We start from the raw sequence: 18,106 nt of genomic DNA, 5'->3' as shown, positions 1-18,106 counted from the left end.
AAAGGCAGGTTTACTACAAAGTTGTTGAGTGAGTGGTCGCTCCTTTCCCAGTGTGTTCACCCCATGTGTTTCCGGGTTCCTCAGTCTCACAAAAGGGCCCAGGGTTATGAAACTGAAATTGTGCAAACCTGGGGAATGTCATGGTTCATGGCTCCTTACCTCTATGCTTACAATTGCAAGACACACCTCAAACACAGAGTCTAACAAGACTAGGGTTTATTTACAGGGTGGGGGAGGGGGGAATTCGGGAAATAGAAAGAGTTTCTAAGGCCACAAATGGCTACCTGTCCTATCCCAGTTAGTGTCCAGTGGTCCAAGCACAAAACTAGTCGTGAATGATGACATTGTCTTTCCATTGAGACCCTAAAGCTGATAAGCGGGATACGAGGACCACTGATAAGCGGGATACGAGGACCAAATTCACGATGGCAGATGGAGGTCATCACAGGTGGGGTTTCCTCCCACCACCACAGCGGCCAGCAGCAGCCATCTGGAGGCTAGGCTGTGCAGCGCTGGAGGCAACAGCAACAGGAGACAGTTCCAGAGGTGGCACAGGCACAGGCCAGCAATGCCGGTCAGCAGGTAGTGCTGAAGATCAGGGAGCACTGATAAGCTGTTAGAGGTGCTGGGCACAGGTCAGTGGCACTTAATCATGGTGGAGGTAGGAGCAGTGGTCAGGTGGTAGTACTGGAAGATCAGGTACCAGCAGTCAGGAGATGGTGCTGGTCATGCTGGAGGCAGGAGCAACAATTGACAATCTGAAGGGAGAGTCAGAGGTCAGAAGTGAAGGTCTTCCCAGGCAAGAATGTCAGTGAGAGTGTCTGAATCTGTCTGCTATGCTTGCTTTTTTTGGCTTTCAGGGTCCATGGGTTTCAAACCTGACTGGCGTTTTTTTTTTTCTCTCTTTTTTAAATCTAATTGGTGCCTTTTCAAAACTGATGTGGATTTCAAATCTGCTCCCCACAGGTATATGAAACCTGCCCAGTGCCAGGCCCCTGGCTGGGCGTCTCTGCTGCACCACTCAGCAAGGAGCTGTGAGCTTCCCTTACAATTCCAAGGTATCTGGGTTTCTCCTTCTCCTCCTCTTAATGTAACTTTCTCAGAAATTCGTAATCAAGTAGTAAAACTAGGGACTTGAACAATTCAATTTACACGTTTGTGTACTAAAAGGTACCTGAACAAAATCTGGGTTACTTCAGGTGATCCATTCAGTAGGCACTAAAATCTCTGCTACAGTTGTCTACATATATATGTGTATTTTATATCTTTCCGCAATAAAATACACTGTGTGTAATTAAAAAGGAAATAAATATAGGTAATGAAAACAAGGGAAAAGAGTCATAAAAGTAAGAGATGCAGTTGTACTTCAAAGTATTTAAGACAATAAAATCTGATAAATGCTGATAAAGGAAGAACCCAGTTCACTGCCTGATGCATCATTTTTACTTGCTTATTTTACTTATTTATAAAGTTTATAGCAATCCATATTGGATGAGATTCTTTTAACAACCTTTGAACATTTTTGCAACAATCTTATTTTGTCAGTTATTCAATTATATCTACATTACAGCATTTTAAGGAATATTCATTTAGTTTCAGCCCAGTAAGAGATATAAAAGATAAAAGCCTAAGAGTCCAAATGTATGTCAAGTGTAAATGGATACAGTGGCTGTTAGAAAACTGTGGTATTTATCACCATTAAAGTGCCCATGTTGCTTTGAGATAGTGGGGAGAGTGGGGGAGTGTGGGAAGGGCTAAAGGGCTGAAGTGTAAAACGGGGATCCCTGGGGCTGGGAGTGATTTGGAAGGCCAGTGATTGGCAGGAGGAAGGAGAAAAGACAAGGGCTTAGAGAAACCCAAGATGCACTTGAAAGGATTGGGGAAAGTGAGGACAATGGCAGTGGGAGGGCTGAGAGGAATTAGGAATCACTGAAGAAACTTGATGAGGGGGACAGGAAGGGAAGGGGTGGGCCTGACAGGACCACAAAGGTAAAGTGGAAACAACTGGCTGTCAGTGAATTGACCTGGAGCCTCCGCCTTTAGGACCTGTTAACACTGAGCAAACCCCCTGTGGAAGAGTGAGGTTGTTAGCAAACAGGAAACATTAAAGTTCGCAGTGCTACCAACTGAGCCTAGCAGAGTTCTTTTAGTTCCCCTCCTCTTGCCTCTTTTATTACATTGTAGTGTGTTTCTAAAAGCAACTTGAGATCTTTGAACTCTCCTGAATCTGAAGCCTCTGATCGTCACTGTTTTGGATCATTCCCATGTGATTCTAAGGTGTAAAACAGACATTTCAACTAGTAGAAACGTCCTTTTGTGACCACCATTAAGAATCAGGAAGTGGCCCCTAAACCTGGGATGACATGAACAGAGGTTACCTCTGCAATAGAATGCAGGTATGCATAAGGGGGTGCAGATCCCAAGACTCTCCCACTTATCTCTTGGTTTAAGGCAGGCTTTCTTTTAGGAAGGAAAGGGCCCTGTGGCTATCGGCTTTCTTTGTGGTTCAAGCCATTTTCCACACAGTGAGTCACAGAACAACAAGGTAGCAGGAACCTGCACAGAGGGGCTATTATGGGCTGAAATGTATACTAATGCCTAATACCTTAAAATATGACGGTGTTTCAGGATAGGGCCTACAAAGGGGTAACTGAGTTAAAATGAGGCCCATCTGACTGGCGTCCTTATACAAAGAGTAAATTTGGACACACAGAACCCTGCAGTGGCGTGCGCACACAGAGCAAAGGCTGTGAGAGAACACTGCAAGAAGCCACCTGCAAGGCAATGAGAGAGGCCTCAGAGGACACCAACCCTGCTCACCCTTTGATCTTACACTTCGAGCCTAAAGAGCAATGGCAAAAATTAATTCCTGTTGTTTAAGCCACCTAATCTGTGATATTTTGTTATGCCAGCCCTAGCAAACTAAATCAGGGGCCTTCAGATCTGAGGGCATAGGGACCTAGGAAAATTGTTTTTTTTTTAATTTATTTATGTGTAGAACTGGGGTGTAGGACAGAGGTGCGGGGGTTAGAGGATTCACCAGAGACAAAGTGCAGAGCAGAACCAGTGGATCTACTGAAATACACTGCTGAGGGGAGCAGTGGGCGAGACAGGAAAGGTTTGCTGCACCATATGTGGGTTAGCTCCCTGGCTGGGGCCACAGCAGGGACAATAGCAGTAATAGTGCTGAGACTCAACCCCTACACCACCAGGGAGGCCGAGACCAGGAAAATTAATTCAGGCCTTTTAATGTTTTCTAGGAACTGTTTGGAAAGACTTCCAGTCTTTCTGCTCAGGGATTTAATCTTTGATTTTATAAATTTAAAACCTTTTTCAGGCACAGCAGACCTCTTCTGACTCACCACTGCTCCCTCAGCAGTGTGTTTCAGTCAATCTGTCTGTTCTGTTCCCCACTCTGTCTCTGGTGGATCCTCTCACCACCCCCGCCACACACCTCTGGCCTGTACCCTAGTTCTTCTATGAATAAATAAATAAATCTTTAAAAAAAACACACATTAAAAAAAAAAAACCTTTTTTAATTGACGTCCAAGAGGGTGAGTTCTCCACACTGGTTCTAAAAATTAACTGGAATTTTAGTTTAGTCATGAGAGCTATATTTGCCAAGAAAACTGAAATATTTATGATATACCAATCCTAAACAATTGTTTCCCATTAAGAACTAAGTAGAGCCCAAACCCACCTGCCACCCCACTCCCCTGCCCCCAAATCTGGAGAGACCCTTATTCTTCATCACTCAACTGAAAGGTTCCTTCCTCAGGAATGCTTTTCTTGACCTAGGAAGCACTGGATTGCCCCTGCACTGAAAGGGTCCAAGGAATCTTGTTCCAAGGAACTCATAGTATTTTAATTGTTTATAAGCCTGCATTTCCCATTAGACTATGAGCTCCAAGAAGAAAGAAATTGTGTCCTGTCTATTGATATATCTTTAATGGTATCTGGGGCATACTACATGCTCAAAACAAACAAACAGACTGCAGCAGCAGTCTGGAGGCCAAGCTGGGCAGTACTGGAGGCAACAACAACACAAGACAGTTCCAGAGGTGGTACAGGTACAGGCTAATGATACTGTTTAAAAGCAGGCAATGTAGAGGATCAGGCCAGTGGTAAAAAGTTCTTTGAGATGCCAGTCAGTGACGAGCAGTGCAGCTCAGCAGGCAATGTCGAGGATCTGGCGGTAGCAGGGCTCAGGCAAGAGTCAGACGCCAATGGCACTAGTCAGGAGATGCCAGTTGTACCAGAGGCAGGAGCAGAAATCAGGCAGCAGTGCAGAAGTGAAGGTCTTCCCAGGCAAGGGTCACAGGCAAGAGTCAGAGGAGTCAGAGGTCTGAATCTGTCTGCTGGCCCTTTCATATGACTTTTAGGATGCACGGGTTTCAAATCTCCTTGGCGCATTTTCAAAACTGGTGTGGGTTTCAAAACCCACTCCCCAACAGCTGTGAAACCTGACCTCCACTAGGGCTCGCTGTCTCCGCTGCACCACCCAACAGGGAACCAACGATCTCCTCTACAGCTTCATGCACCTCTTTCTGCTGAATACACGCCCAAGGCTCTCTGACCAGGCTATCACATTTCATCCTCAATTCTTCATGGCTTGGTTATGGTTCCTGTAAGTTGATGAATATTGGTTAAGCAGAGAACACTGGATAAACATTGAGTCTGGGAAATCCAGGAACTTGGATTCAATGTTTAGAGGTTATGAGAATGTGAAGAATTCAGAAATTGAAGAAGCTGATTTTGAGGCAAGTGCACAACAGCCAAGGGTGTCATGACCGTGGTAGGGCCGGCCTGGAGGCCTGAGCATGGATGGAGCTGAGCAGATGGTGACATGGTCCTGCTGGACTAGGAGAAAGAAGAAAGAAAAAAGAAAACAACTGAGTCTAGGGAAAGATTGAAAGGGTAGCTGATAGCTCTTTCCAACGTAAGTTTCTTGGCCCCTAGTTTTCAAAGAAACTAGCCAGACCCAGCAGGCTCAAGTGTCAACATTGCCGTTATTTTTTTTTTGCATGATCTTTAGTTAAATTCCAGTTGTTCGATGTGCCTCCTGCATACTGCTAAACGTTAAGGTCCGTGAGTATCCTCCACACTGTTATCTCGAAAGCAGTAATCAACAAGTATTTGCTGAAAGGATCAATAGATGGGTGTAGCGGTAAATGGATGTTTGACGGAATCTAGAGTACAGTGCCTACTCCTGCTTCCCACATTGATGTGTGGTTCTCTCTGGGTTAGGTCCTTTCCCCAGCCACCTGCCCCCTGATACCTCAGAAAGCCCTTAGTCATTTGGCTCAGATGCCCCAGCTTTGGAGACTAGCTATTTATTAACTAAACTGTTGCACCACTTGCTCTTATAGCCTTAAATTAATTTGTAGCCTAAGTTAATTCTTAACTGTTTCCTTTCTGTACATATGTCATTTCATGGTTTGCCTTATCTGATTTTCCCCAATTTCCTGTGCATTTGCGGTTTTCTACAGTTCTCACTACCAAAGGGCCCGAAGCAGCCACAACAAACAAGTGTGGGCACCTTTCTAAGAGGATCTCCTGCTCCAACTGGGCCTCATCCAACTGGTGTTCATCCAAGCATTCCCACCCAAGGTTACTTACGCTAAAGGAGGAAGATCGTTCTCATATCCAGTTCTTGGGGGAAAGAATTGTTGATGTAGCCAGAACCCAAAAAGAAGAAAGATTACTTGGCAACAGCTAAAGGTTGGTGATGTACTTTTTCCTTTAAACTTGGTGAAAGCTCCCATGTTTGTTTTCTTTTTTTTTTTTAAGGATTTATTTATTTATGCATACAAGAACTGGGGTACAGGCCAGCGGTTTGGAGGAGAGGAGAGAGGATTCACCAGAGACAGAGTGGGGAACAGAACAGGCAGACTGACTGAAATACACTGCTGAGGGGAGCAGCAGGTGAGCCAGGAGTGGTCTGCTGCACCATGTGGGTAGCTCCCTGGCCAGGGATCAAACTCTGCTGCAGTGGCTGTGGATAGCTTCATAGGTTGCTAACCCCTTGTGCCACCAGGGAGGCACCCATGTTTGCTTTCTTTCCTGTCAATTTCATTAGTGGATTTTCTCCAAATGACCTTTGTTATTTTTTTTGTTCTTTTTTTAAAGATTTATTTATTTATGCATACAAGAACTGGGGTATAGGCCAGAGGTGTGGAGGGTGAGAGGATTCACCAGAGACAGAGTGGGGAGCAGAACAGGCAGACTGACTGAAAACACTGCTAAGGGGAGCAGCGGGCACCACAGGAGAGGTCTGCTGTGCTATGTGGGTAGCTCCCTGGCCTGCCGGGGATGGAACTCATGCTGCAGAGGTTGTAGATAGCTTCATAGTGCTGTGCTTAACCCCTTGCACCACCAAAGAGGCCTTCCAAATGACCTTTGGAATAAACAAGTACAAAATATTTTAAATCAATAAAATAAGCTTCCTAGGGACTGAGAGTGTATCCATCATCAAGTCCCCAACAGGTAGAATAGTGCCTGACATGTACATGTAGATGCTCAATAATCATTTGATGAGGAAAGGAAGGAAGGAAGAAGGGAACAAGAGAGAGGGTACGGGATTGGAGAATGAGCATTACTGGAAAGAATGTTAATGTATTATTCAGAAATAATGTGATGATAACTTAGTCATGTCTTCAGAGTTAATTAAATGCATTAACAGTGACACTTAGAATCAATAAGACAAATGAAGTCACTTTGCAAGATGAAAGATGTATTCATAAAAATAAAAAAAAAAAATAGACAACCAGAATAACAAGTAAACTCTTTGGAAAGCACAAAGATAAACAGCTGTGATCATAGTTTAAGATAAATTCAAAACTGTAATGGAACAGCCTTTTGTTCTGTCTATGCCATTTCTCAAAAACAAATAAAAATCATGAAGAGCTTTATTTATGGATAAATGCAAGCTGATTGTGGAGTTAATAGAATTGACTACAACTGTTCAGTTTGGTATTTAGAAAAGGTCATCTAGCATGAAATGGTGTTCTGAGGAAATTTACAAATATCTAGACTTCCTGCCGTTGAGGGATTAACCACATAGTAATTCAGTAAAGGTTTGAAACTGTTCATGTGTCAAGCAAAAAGCATCTCAGTGCAGGAAAAAAAAAAAGATTAAGGAACTCAGCACTTTTTTTAGTATCAGTCTTTCGATTATTGGAGAGCATATGGGCTACACAGTTCAGTTCTGTCAAGTCGACTCTAAATGACACATACATTGGAAGGGAACATACCACCATGGTGAAGAGAGTAGGGGGATCATTAAGACTTATAATTTAGAAAATCAAGATTTCAAAAATAAGGGAATATTTTTTCAGCAATTCAGATAGCAGCATATATTAAAGTACTAAATATTAGTAAAAGTAACCATTGTCTATTGTTTTAATTTGTAGAAAATAAAATGTAACCTAGAAAAAAATCTAAAAACCATCTCCAAAGCCACTTCACAGAAACCTCCCTTTTTCACACCAGCTTTGAAATTGTGTTAATGATGCTTGTGATTTGGTTTGAAGGATTTGCCTGAGTGATCAGCACAAATGATTGTAAAAGAAAACTCTTAGTAATGTAGGTAGATGGTGACTGGTGACCAATTTAAAAAAAAAAAATTATCATTTTGGCTGCTGTAGGTTGTTCCCAAAGTTAAATGATTAAGGCTTTACCTGTATCATAAATTTCACCTGTCAAGCTGATTAATGCAAGAGCTCAGTGCATCCCAAACTTCAACCAGTGATTTTTTTTTTGCAATGTAACATGTTTTCTCTTTCAATTAAATTCTTTTAAAATATATTCAAAAGAAAACCATGAATATTACCATCTAAAATTACCTCTGACAGGCATTCTTTAGAAAGTAACAGTGATGAAAAGTTAGGACTATTTCAAAACTAATTCTATGAAATGGAGATCTGCTGTTAGGAAGGAGTCAAAATCCTTAGTTTATGGTAGTGTTGGGGTAAATCATATGCCAGATTAGGTTGCTCTTTGTGACTTTAAGAAGGTTTGTGTTTAGGCAAAAAATTCAACTTCAAAGTCCAGACGATAAGGAGAAAAAAAGAGTGTGAGGGAAAAACAGTTTATACTTGTTACTGCCTTACTCTTCCTTCCCTGCTGGAGAGGACCCAGGGCAGAGGAACACAGCCCCTGCGGGACCCAAAGCAGGCATGTAGATGCATATCTTACTTACTAGAGTACAACGATTTGTTATGAAAGTATAAAAATGTATTGTGGAAGACAAGGCAAGTCTTATCAGAGTTTCATTTTGTCTTTGAATCGTAATATTTTCTATCATCTTGGTGTGAAATTCTGTCCTCTCTTGTTTACAGTTGTGCAGTCTCTAATCATGTTATGTCTTTAGAGTGGTGCTCTTGGTTTAGATGAGTGCTGTTATTATGACAAAGCAGGACATTATCTATGTAATATAGTGAAAAATTATTATTCTTTCAAGACTTGCATTCTTATTCCTCCTGCTTGTGGAGAATTTTCACTTACTCCTGACTTTTCAGTTGGGGCAACCTTGTGCATGATACCAGAAGCGGGTGGACGAGAGGGGTGAGGGCTTGCCACATGGGCTTCCTTCAGACAGAACCTCCATGCCTGAGACGGTGGTAAACCCATGCCTCCCAGGAGGAAAGTTACCACCTGAATTTTAAAATTTCATGATACGGTGCTTGTATTTAGATGTGTAAGGCCTGGTAAAGATCCCTTTAAAGTTAGACTCCAAAGTTGACAGGTCTGTGTTTTCTTAAAAGAGTGTCTGGAAGCCTGGAAAGGAAGCTGGAGAGAGGTTCCCTTAAAATGGAAAGGCAGGGTGAGATTGTAAAAATGAACTGCCTTCTCTCTCAAGGAGGTGGAACATAACTCTTCACTCTTGATGTGTGGGCTGTACAGTGACTTCCTTCCAAAAAGCACTGTCTGGAAGGGGTCAGGGAGTAATATTACCATAGAGAAACCTGACAAACCATCAAGCCACATGATCAAGGCCCAGTAAGCAGTGATAACTCATGTTGATAGTACGGACCATAAGATGATGGGCTGAAAGGGACACTTTACCTCCCTGGTCTTTCTCCCCCAAACCAATAACCCCAGTTCAATCTCATGAGGATAGCCGATAAACCAAAATGAAGGGAATTATGTAAATATTTACTTAGTGCTCCTCAATTTACCCAAGTCATCTGGATCAAGGAATTCGTGAGAAACTATGCCTGGAGGAGCTGAAGGAGACATGAACTAAGTGCAATGTGGTGTCCTGGATGCTTTTCTAGACAAAAACAAAAACAAAACACTAAGAAAAACTTAATTTTAAAACTCAGGAAATCTTAATAAAGTGGACATTAGTTAAAAATAATAGTGTTGGGGGGCCTCCCCGGTGGCGCAGCGGTTGAGCGCTGGGTTGCGAAGCTGCCCGCGGCCTCTGCAGCACCGGTTCACCCCCCGGCTGCTCCCCAGACACCAGAGGAGGGTCCCACATGGCGCGCAGACCTCTCCTGCCGCCCGCTGCTCCCCTCAGCAGTGTACTTCGGTCCTTCTGCCTGCTCTGCTCCCCGCTCTGGCTCTGGTGAATTCTCTCACCCTCCCGTGCTTCTGACTGTGCCCAGTGCATGTATAAAAACAAAAACAAACAAATAAATAAATAAATAAAACATGCCTCTATTAAAAAAAAAATATCTTTAAAAAAAAAAAATAGTGTTGGGACTCCCCGGTGGCACAGCAGGTTGAGCACAGCACTGTGAAGCTGTCCACAGCCTCTGCAGCGTGGGTTGGATTCCCGGCTGGCCAGGGAGATACCCACCTGGCGCGGCAAACCTCTCCTGCCTCAGCCACTGCTCCCCTCAGCAGTGTTCTCAGTTGTCTGCCTGTTCTGCTCCCTGTTCTGTCTCTGGTGAATTCTCCCACCCTCCCATGTCTCTGGCCTGTACCCCAGTTCTTGTATAAATAAATAAATCTTTTTAAAAAATAGTATTAATTCACTGACTGTGACAAATATACCAGTGTTAGGAATAGGTGTTAACAGTAGGGGAAACTTGGGTGTGGGGCATATCGGAGTTCTATGCTCTACCTTCACAACTTTTCTCTGAACCTAAACCTATTCTAAAATTAAACATTTATTTTAAAGAAAGCTAGTTGCTCAAAGAAGCCACTGGTTGGAAAACTAAGATGCTTCATGACTTCCAATATTTCCTAAAAACCCTAAAACTTTAGGGCCTCCCCTGGTGGCACAGCGGTTGAGTGCTGGGCTGCGAGGCTGCCCGCAGCCTCTGCAGTGCTGGTTCGTTCCCGGGCCACCGGTGAGGGTCCCACAAAAAAAAAAAAAAAAAAAAAAAATCCTAAAACTTTGTAATAACATCCAGAATTAGGTTGTGCCTCTGGTGGCTGTTAGTCCAAGATTAATGAGAACAGTTGTACAGTCTAGTTGAGAAGGAAAGGTATATTAAGTCATTTAATATCTCATTATTTCAGTCATTCATTTATTCACATGGCTACACCAAAACAGTGATATCCTTTCTCCTAGCTCAGCCCCTCCCAATCTCCTTTATGGATCTCTCTGGATCTATCCATCCTTAAATGTGGCATTTCTCATAAGCATTCATATGCGTGTTTCCTACATTTTTCTGGCCTTGGCTTCATCTACCACTTATTTGCCAATAATTCTCTGCTCTACAAATAGATCCTTGTGTCTAAAGATGTCCCTCCTTGGATTTCTCACAAGCACAACATGCAGTGGTTCTTTTTTTTTTTAAGACTTATTTATTTATACAAGCACTGGGGTACAGGCCAGAGGTGCGGGAGGGTGAGAGAATTCACCAGAGACAGAACAGGGAGCAGAACAGGCAGAATGACCGAATACACTGCTGAGGGGAGCAGCGGGTGGGACAGGAGAGGTCTCCCTCGCCATGTGGGAATCTCCCTGGCCAGCCGGAATGGAACTGGTGTTTCAGAGGCTGTGGACAGCTTCACAGCGCTGTGCTCAACCCGCTGTGCCATGGGGGAGGCCCATACAGTGGTTCTTAATGCCTCCTGAAAAGTCGCTGAGCCTACTGTTCTTTTTAATCCTTCTGTTTGTGAGTGATGCCATCACTCACCCCCCAGTCACCCATATCAGGAACTTACCCTAGACTTCACACCCACTCCACCAAGCCTGCCAGCTACCAAATTGTTCCGATTCTACCTTCTAAATTCTTCACAGATCTGAGCCCTTCTCTCTAACCTCAGAGTATTGGTTTAGCTTTTTATAATGTCTTACTCTAGCTCCCTAGCTGAACCCACACCTCTAACCCCATCTACCCACCACTCTGCCCACACAGGTGTGTCTCTAAAGCACAGATCTAACCACACTACTCCCCTGCTGACAAGCCTCTGAAACTCCCTATCACCTCCTGGAAGAAGACCAGGCTCATCATCTGGGCTCGCAAGTCTCTTCATGAATTGTCCCCATCTTGTCATTCTCACTTCATCTCTTGCCATATTCTCAAACTCATCTTCTACTTCCGCCATACTGCTGGCAACGCCTTTTCCCAATCTCTTCCCATGTCTTCGTCTTACCTGGTGTTCAATATTCATCCCAAACCCTCTCCAGGAATGTTCTCTGAGTCTTCAAGCCTGAGGCAGCCCCCCTCCAGGACTCCTCCTCAGTGTTTTCTTTTTCTTCAAGATTTATTTATTTATGTATACAAGAACTGGGGCACAGGCCAGAGGTGTGGGGGGTAAGAGGATTCACCAGAGACAGAGTGGGAAACAGAACAGGCAGACTGACTGAAATACACTGCTGAGGGGAGCAGCGGGCAAGTCAGGAGAGGTCTGCCGCACCATGTGGGTATCTCCCTGGCCAGGGATCAAACTCATGCTGCAGTGGCTGCAGATAGCTTCATAGGTTGTGTCTTAACCCCTTGCAGCACCAGGGAGGCCACTTCTCAGTGTTTTCATAGGCACCTCTCTCCCTTGTCGTCCCCCCAACCTCACCTTCCACCACCATGCATAACTCTGCATTGTACAGTGCATTCATTCAGTAACTGGCTGGTCTAAATACAAAAAAAGCACCAGAGAACAAAACAGAGAAAAAATAATGCATTCCTTCTTGGAATTTTCATTACTGGCACATCTTTGACTGTCCTACATCTCCCTTAGAGAGCTCTTTGAGGATGGCAGTGCTCTTATATGCATCTTAAGCACGTAAGCATAAATCTTAGCATTGTACCTAGCACATACTTGGTGGTCAAGAAACACAGATGACTACATGAATAGAGGCGCCTCATTTTGTTCCTCCTATTCTTCATGCCACTCATTGACATGAGTTAAAATGATAACTTCCATGTGCTGAAGAAAAATAATTTTAATGTATTACTCCATCCCCTCCCCAAGGCTTCCTCCCAACTTCATTATTTTTCTCTTTGAGCTGCATGTTCCTCTCTGAGGGTTTCCACTTGCCCTGGACGGGATAATACTCACTTAACCAGAACACTATAAATACTGGTTGTTTGCTTTGAAGAATCAAGCTCTACATGAAGCACACAGAGTTTTATTTCTAGAACAGAACCTAAAAGTCACATACCTTGGGGCCATGTGACAGCAAAAGAGCCATAGGTTGGGGGCAGGGGGAGTGCAGGAGTGGAAGGACATGCAGCGGTTCATTTCCTTGTCTATAAAGATGGAAGTCACCTTACATTGATTAGAAGATGATACTTAACTCTGTTGTTTTCTCCTTTCATTGGGCCACCTTTGGTACTTTGTGAATTTTTAAAAATCAGGTGCTCGCTTTTACATTTATAAATTTTAGAAACCTGCATGGAATAAAGAAATCAGCAAAAAGGGAATGGCAATTCTCTGCTTTTATTGTGGCAGAGGGGCAGCACCATCAGCAGGAAGTTAGTGTAAGAGTTCGCCCCCCTCTGCTGGGGAAGGGCATGAGGAGGTGGACAAGTCCCATGTTGACTGAGGGTGACCTCAGCGAGGTCTGGCCTTCCCGTCAGTGCTGAGTCACTGGCTGGGCTGTGACTGACATGCTCTGCTAACTGTAAAGGCTGCTGCTGGTGCCCTTTTCGCTCTGCCCACAGAGCCTTCGGGAGCAGCATTGCTGGGAATTCAGAGGGCATGCTGGGAAATCCAGCGCTGTCTCCGGACAGCCTTCCTCCACTGACAGGGCATGTGCCGGCACTATTCCTCTTTGTCCCACGTTGGTGATGTCATTCTCATCCCGCCTGTGGAATTGCTGGGCAGAACACAGCCTCTGGAAGCAGAAGGCCCAGTGCAAGGCCCCGGCCCACCACCTTGTCTAGGGACCTTGTGCAGGACACGCAGACTCTTTATGACTTTTCCTCTTACTCCCAAACCCCATAACATACTTTCCCCATATCTTTGGATTCTTGATTATGTGGGAGAAAAAGAGAGAAAGAGTTGGCCAGTCCAAATGTGTCTAATGGGCAAATAACTTAACTGTCTCCCAGCGGAAGTGTGTAGCGTCCACTCCCTTCTTTCAGGGCCAGTGGGACATTGGGCAGCCCACACCTGGCACCGCACTGGACCCAACCCAGCCAGGCTTCAAGAGCAACTGTGTACCCACCTTGTCCACTTGTGTGGGTTTCACTGTGATGATAGGAGAGGCGGCAATATAAGCAGGTCTCTGCATTCCTCTGGCTGTCAGTGTGCCATAGGAAGCTGAGGTTGAAGTTGGGGAGAAGTTAGGTATTTTCCCTCTCCTGATTTGACAGGAAAAAGGTCAGGGAGCGCTGAGCTAGTTCCAGACTGCAGCCCCCCGCTGTTGGAGGAGGATCTGATGATCACTGTTCTTGCTGGAGAGGATTCTTCTCGGAAGGCCTGAAGTCAGGCCCCCCAGAGGCTGGGTGACTTCCAGTGAGTCACCGTGCTTCTTGATGCCAGACGAGTAAGTGAATGATAATACAGCTGCTTTTACCAGTCTTTAAGATGGGTGACCTTTTTGAGGTGAGGGTCAGCACTGGGGAAATGTGTCATTGACACTTCCCTTTACTAGCTCTGCCCCTTTCCTGCAGAACCACGTCAAATACCACATCTGAGCAGCTTCATGCCTGATTTCTGCTCTTATCTTGTTTTTCTTATTCCCCAATGGTTTTTTTTTTTTTCCTCCTAAGTTGAATCATTCAGGACTCATGATAATCTCCAAAATGAGTTGAATTTTCCTAGCCTATCATTCACAATCTGGCTCCTTCCATTTCCCCACTTGGAACACCCTTTTTATCCAACCAAATTCGTCAGCTAGCCAGTCCCTGAATACAACTGGGACTTTTCCACACTTGCTCCTGCTTCTCCTCTTGCCTGGGTGTACCCCAATACCCCTCAGATTGTACTTTCTCTTCTTGTGTAAGTCTGTTGAATCAGGCTGAAGCCCACGTGCTCTGCACAACCTTCCCTGGCCCTGGTCACTTCTTGCAGGGGCAGCCACTGGCCTTAACTGTCTTTCTACGCCCTTGGATTTGGCACTGGCTCCAGTGAATGGCGTTGGCACCTTATCTGCCCTGCCTCTCCTTTCTGTTAGGGACGCGGCTCTTTGCTGTATTTCCAGAGCTTGGCAAAGGCTATAATATGTAACGGGTGCTCCTTGATGTTTGATAGAGATAAGGATGAAATGATCCGCTCCAAGCAGGGCACTGGAGGTTTGTTCCCAGCACCCTGGGCTTCTAGAGGCGCCTGCAGCCAAGAGTGGGGGCAGGGCTGCGTAAAAGAAACCCAGAGGTCAGCTGGGCTTATAGCTCTTCTGCATTAAGGTTTTATGTCACATTCACTTGAAGAAAAAAAATTCTGCACTCAAAATTTGAACACCATTGAATTCCACTGTTATTTCCATACCTGATGTGATCAACAGTGAGAGAAATTCACACCTGCCATTGAAAATGTGCTTATAGCACTAAGAAACCACCACAGAAAGAAGCATTTGGCTCAAAGAGTGGACCTTTTATCTGTACCAAGAAAAAAATATCTGTCCCATCTGAAAGATAAATGAACTTGCCAAAACCATCTAAATTCTAGAAGTTTGAGTTTTGGGTCATGATGAGTGAAACCCCACAGTGAGTCTTCCAAGCGGTTAGGAAAGCTGTCTCCTCTCTACAGGTCCTTGCATGCCTTAGAGGATCCCAGGAGACAGTGGAAAGCTCAGAGGAGTGAAGCTTTGTTTGGCTGCAAGAGGTAATCTGAAGCCACCAGGTCAACAGAAGGGGCAGGGCCAGCCTGAGGGCACAGGCACAGGAGACCTAGGACTGCAAGCCTCTGGCAATCGCATAAAGGAAAGTCGCTCCCCTACTTGGTTGCTCCCCCTAGGGCTACCTAGTCCCTGCTCTCTCTGCCTGTCTCTTCTTGTCATCTACCTCTGTGTGCTCAAGGTAGCCAACAGCCCGGAATCCACAGGACAAGCAGGCTCTGGCTCCAGACTCAGTCAATTTTGTAAGAGGAAGACCCTGGGGCTGACTGAGTTGTCGGCTCCCTGCCTCATCTGTGGGGTGGGGTCAAGGATCACATTGGGATAGGCAGTGAAGTGTGGGAGCCCAGGTTGTCCAGGGCAGTGAAGTGAGGGTGGGCAAGCGTTCCTGGATCACAGTGACCCCTTGTTGGCACTCTCATAGATGCAGAGATAGCTGGTCCTGCAGTTTACAGGGGTTTTTTGTTTGTTTTCATTTTAATTAATTATTTATTTATCAAGAAGGTGTGTTACATAAACGCAATGAAATACTACTCAGCAATAAAAAAGGTAAACTCGTGCCATTCGCAGCAGCTTGGATGGAGTTTGAAAGTATACTGCTAAGTGAAATAAGTCAGAAGGAGAAAGATAAATACTGCATGGTGTCACTAATATGTGTAATATAAAGAAACTAAATTAATAGATAAAAACAAGCTGAAAAACTAACCCTTGGTAACTGACTACAGAACTGAGACACCAAGGGGGGAGGGGTGGGTGAGGGAGACCAACAGAGAGGGAAGGAGGCTGATGGTCTGTGGTAGTAGTGGATTTCGGGTGACTTGGTGGTGAGTGGTGAGTGCACTATGGTGGTAATACCTGGTGGGGAGACCCCAATGTTACCTCAGCTTGCATCGTTTTGAACAAACATGTCATTGTGCAAGAACCGTGAAGCAGCAGACATTTTCCCTGTCTGATTCCATCAGTGATTATAAGGTTCTTGCTTCCATCACAGCTTCCTTTCTTCCACACAGCAGGATCTTAGCAGCATGGGATGGGATCTGGTTTGTTTCTCATCTTTGGCAACAGAGGAAGTCAGAAAATATCAGACTTTCTTCCACAGTGCAGCTGCATCTTACATAAAGGTAGTGTCTGAAATCAGCACATCAGATGCATATGCATATAATCAAAATGTCTGGAAAATCTTTTAAATCACCCATAAAGTGTAGGACACATCAGTCTCTCAGCCAGTTTTTCCTCTAGCACCAGAGAAGACTGTGGATTTTTTTTTTTTACATCATTAGTCACCTTTGTATAGTTATTATTCCCCTGAGGTACAGCCTCCCACCAATATTCTAACCCTGAACTACCACCCTGCTCCACATGCCTCCCTCACTCTTGTGATCACTCCAACTCCTCCCTCACTGCACACCCGAGATCGATGGACAACCCAAGAGCTTTGTCCTTCTCCTGGAATCTTGTTCCTTCTCTGGAAGCTTGTCCTCCTGGGTGAGGACCTACACTTCTGGACTATAGAGACCAGGCTGCTCAGATGCCCAGGAACAACTGGGAGGCAGGTGGCAAGGCCGAGCACTTCAGGAACCTCTGGAAGGGCAGGTGTGTGGAGCGGTTCTCCAGACTCCTTGATTTTGGATCTTCCTGTGGTATAGGAGATTGGCCCATTTTTCTCTGGACTGGTGTGGTCCCTGGGTACCATGCCTCATCGTTCACACTGATTGTCCCATCCATTCCAATGACTGTCCCAGGTGCTGCTTCTGAGTCTTACACTTCTGGTGTTGGGAACCCAACTCCCAGCCACTGTCAATGGAGAGGCTGCCTGGTGGGGGCAGACTCCAGCCAGTGGTTAGTCCAGCCACTCTAGTATCCTTTCACGGTTTCCGGTCCTGCCCTGGGTCCCCAATTACATCTCTGATGTTTTCCTTCCCCATTAGAAAAGGAGGGAGCCTCACTCATGATGCATGTGTCTCTGGACAAGGGGTTTTGTTCCCCAGTCTGTGGAGATACTGTAAGTGGAGCTCATGTGAGAGGTTGCCACACCAGCTCGTGCATGAGAAGACTGTTTTTTGACTGACAAATAAGTGACGTGGTTGCTTTGCACTCAGGGACCATGTTTTATGAAAAATCTTTAAATACTAGATTCAGTCTCAGAAGAGAGAGCCACAAGCTAAAGAGGCCATGAGAGCTGAGCGCCCCCAGGGAAATGACAGTTCTCTCGGAGGCATCTCCTCACAGGAAAGTGGGGGGATCACCCCATAACATAAAATCTTCACTCTGCCCTGCCAGCCCCCTCCCATCTCCTCTCCTCCCACTTTTTCTTCCTTTCTCCTTCCCTTCTAACCCTTTTTCTCTCTTTCCACCAAGGACCTCTGGCAATATTGACTAAAATTGTGGTTTGTGGGATGAGAGGTCACTGTAGAAGTTCAGGACCCCTGTCCGTTCCCTTCTTCCACCCACAACACTACCAATAAATTGGCACTGAGATATCTTTTCGCCACCCTGGAGCAGGCACTCTTCCCAGCAGGGACAGTGTCTTCTAGTTTGTAGCATCTCCCCTGTGCTTCCCCATCCAGGCACCAATGGCCCAGCCTTGGCACATACTGCATCCTGCCTGCATGTTCCTCCGGCAACTGGTTGGTTCTAACCCTGCTACATTTGTCCCCCCTACATGAGAATTAAATCTTGATGAAGGAGGGGAAAGGGTGCATTAAAACAAACAAACAAATAAAACTGCTTTTGAACAATTAACTAATAATGGATGGCAAATCTTTCAGACCATCTTACCAAAAATGAAAAAAATGAACTAAACCAGTGGCCCTAAACCGGGCCACCCTCAAGAATTGCCTGGAGAGAAGAGATTCTGATTCAGTAGCTCTGGGACAGGTGAAGAATCTGTGTTTCTGACGCCATGGCCACACTGCCGCATTCCCTCCC

General features: G+C 45.1%; 1 long non-coding RNA gene across 1 annotated transcript in view; it reads left to right on the top strand.

Annotated features, from left to right (window-relative positions):
* Window positions 1–976: 976 nt before the first annotated feature.
* The window catches only part of LOC129146763 (uncharacterized), a 31,422-nt gene continuing 14,292 nt past the window's right edge, over window positions 977–18,106 (top strand). The window contains exons 1-2 of the long non-coding RNA XR_008553939.1: window positions 977–1,058; window positions 5,490–5,721. This is a non-coding gene — a long non-coding RNA (uncharacterized LOC129146763). The remainder of the gene's footprint in view (window positions 1,059–5,489; window positions 5,722–18,106) is intronic.

The sequence above is a fragment of the Talpa occidentalis genome, unplaced genomic scaffold (genome assembly GCF_014898055.3).
Source record: "Talpa occidentalis isolate TD23 unplaced genomic scaffold, MPIMG_talOcc4v2.1 talOcc4.4, whole genome shotgun sequence".
NCBI classification, from domain to species: domain Eukaryota; kingdom Metazoa; phylum Chordata; class Mammalia; order Eulipotyphla; family Talpidae; genus Talpa; species Talpa occidentalis.
The sequence above is the reverse complement of the archived record's forward strand: the minus strand, read 5'-3'. Positions and strand labels throughout refer to the sequence as shown.